Below are 2,951 nucleotides of genomic sequence, written 5' to 3' on the forward strand. Positions count from 1 at the left end.
CCCTCCCCTCCCCTCCTCTCACTCCCTGACTTCTCCCTTATCCTCCTTCCTCTTGTCCATCTTCTTGTGCTGGTTGTCTGTGATGGTTAGCTTTTGTCAACTTGACAAAATCTAGAGTCACACGGATGAGGGATCCACAGCTGAGGGATCGCCTCCATCACGATTGCATCATAATCTGTGGGAGGCCCACATTTCAGAGCTTTGTGTACTGGGGGTAGATCTGGAAGCAGTTCCCGATTCTTCCTGTACACTATGTGACCTTATCTACTCTGTGAGGTATTTTCTCGATTAATGATTTATATGGGAGGGCCCAACTGACTGTGGCTGATGCCACTCCTGGATGGATAGATAGACAGTCCTGAGTCATGTAAGCATATTTCTTTGTGGTCTTGCTTCAGTTTCTGCCTCCAGGTCCCTTCTTTGAGTTCCTATCTTGACTTCCATCAGTGATGGATTCTGATCTGGAAGCTATAGGATGAAATAAACCCTCTCCTCCCAAAGTTGCTTTTGTCTAAGCGACAGAGGAACTAGGATAGTATCAAATCTAGGCATATGCTTCTTAGGCAATTGCTCTGTTCTGGAAGCCATGGCTTGGTGCCAGCCCCAGCAAGTGGCACTTTACAATTTGTTTGGATTTTTTTTTCATGACTCCAAAATGTGTATTTACTGGATTACAGTATAATTTGTGGGAGGCGCACATTTCAGAGCTTTGTATATTTGGGGGTAGAGCTGGGGTAAGCAGTTTCCAATTCTTCCTGTACGCTATGCGACCTTATCTACTCTGTTTCCAGTCATAGCCTCCATTTCAACCATTTTTTACTCCTATTCTGTCCTGCCTGCAGATATGGCCAGGCAGCCGTGGGTTTCATTACGAGAACACCTTGGTTAGATCTTCTATTGACCCCTGGGACTTCTTAAGTCCTGCCAGGTCCCTTCACTACTGTCCTTCCTTATGTCTCCTCCTCAAGAGTCTGCCATCTGATTTCTTCTAACCAACTCATCATTGCTGTTGTTACTGAGACAGGATGTCAAACTTGTGGTTTTTCCCACCTCAGCCTCCTGAGTGCTTGGGCTGCCGGAGTTTACCACCATGCCCAGCTTTTTGCTCAGGTTTTTGTCATTGGCTCTATAGAGGACAACTTGTCTCTTAGGTAATACATACTTTGGGTCCCAAGTAAGCCACAAAATGACAGGACAGTGCAGGTCCTCCTTTTTCACAGCAGGTGGTCCCAGGGTAAAGTATGCCCTCTCTTGAAGAGAAATGACATGGTCTTAAATACCCTGGAATGCTAAACTGTGACTTCTCACCTTGGTGAACTTTTCAGGATTTTTAATTTTTTACACACACACACACACACACACACACACACATATATATATATATATATATAATATATATATATATATTATATATATATATATATGCAGTATCTTGACCTGCCAAGGCACATTGCTGCCCCCAGGATCTTTTAGATATACATTCTTTACCTTTTTCCCTCTCTGCCAAGGAAGCTGATGTAGTTTTAGACGTTTTGATTTGTTCTAGCGAGATGGTTGTATGTTATGTTTGGCTGCATGCAGATAGATGTTCAGATTTGGAAAGGGCCAATGTGGGATGGTTTTGCTGAATTGACAAGAAGTACATAGCTTCAAGTGGTGGGGAAGTAGATGTGTGATAGTGTACTCATAAATACTTATTTAGTGAAATTATCTAGCGAAGGCATAGGAGGAAGACAGGAGAACCAGTAATTAGATCTAACAACCAGGCCTCAGCTTGTAGAAGTCAAAGATTAACCAAGAAAGAACTTAAGCTGAGAGTGGACTGGGGAGATCACACCTATTGTACAGAGACCAGAGTTCAGTCATCAGCATTTGGGTGAAAACCACATCTGGGTGAAGTGACCCACGCTGCATCATTACTGCTGGAAAGGCAGAGACAGGAGGAGCTCTCGGGCTTACTGTCGAGGCAGCCCAGCCGAATCAGTGAGCTGCAGTGCCAGTCATAGGCTCTGTCTCAAAAGACAGGCGGCTGGCTCCTGAGGTAGGGCCCCCAAGGTTGCCCTGTGGTGGGCATGCACATACATGCATACATACATACATACATACACACACACATACATACATACATACACACACACATACATACATACATACACACATACACACATGCATACATACATACATACATACACACATACATACATACATACACACACATACATACATACAGCCACATACATGTACATACATATACATACAAACCACATGTTACACACATACCACACACCGTACACACACCCACATACACGCACACACACACACACTGTACACACACCCACATACACACACACACACACAGAACTGAGAGGGCACATGGAAGTTTGTGACATAACAGACACAAGAATCCAGGTTTTCCCTTATGTGAATAGTCTCCTGAGCGCTTATGTGTCTCAGGGAAAGGAGAGAAGAGGACGATGGAGTCATGATTGATCTTATGTGATCTAGTTTTTTTCTTCCCCAAGAAACTAGTTTGTTCTTTAAAACAATTTGAAAGTCGCCGCAGCAAAGCATGCCTCAGTCATTTTTGGAGAGATTGAAATCCTGACTGGGGAAACTGAGAAGTTAGTATACAGTTGGGGTCTGTGTACCGAGTGTTCACTGTATTCCAGGCGCTTGATAGTCAGTGGTCCATGTAATCCTAAGACTTTGCTGTGAGTCACATTTTAAGATCCTGTTCTAAGAGAGGAGGCTGAGTGCCATCCACTTAAAGACCTTGTCCAAGGGTACTCAGCCAGGGAGAGGAACTGGAACACAAGCCTGACTTTGAAATTCACTCTTTTTCATTGCTCTATGCTCTTCGGCCATGCTCAGACAGCCAACTGCCAGGAGCTGGATTATTTCAGATGCCAGTCACCTTACTTCATCTTTTATAACTTTTTTTTTTTTTTTTT

Source organism: Mus pahari, chromosome 1, assembly GCF_900095145.1.
Source record: "Mus pahari chromosome 1, PAHARI_EIJ_v1.1, whole genome shotgun sequence".
NCBI classification, from domain to species: domain Eukaryota; kingdom Metazoa; phylum Chordata; class Mammalia; order Rodentia; family Muridae; genus Mus; species Mus pahari.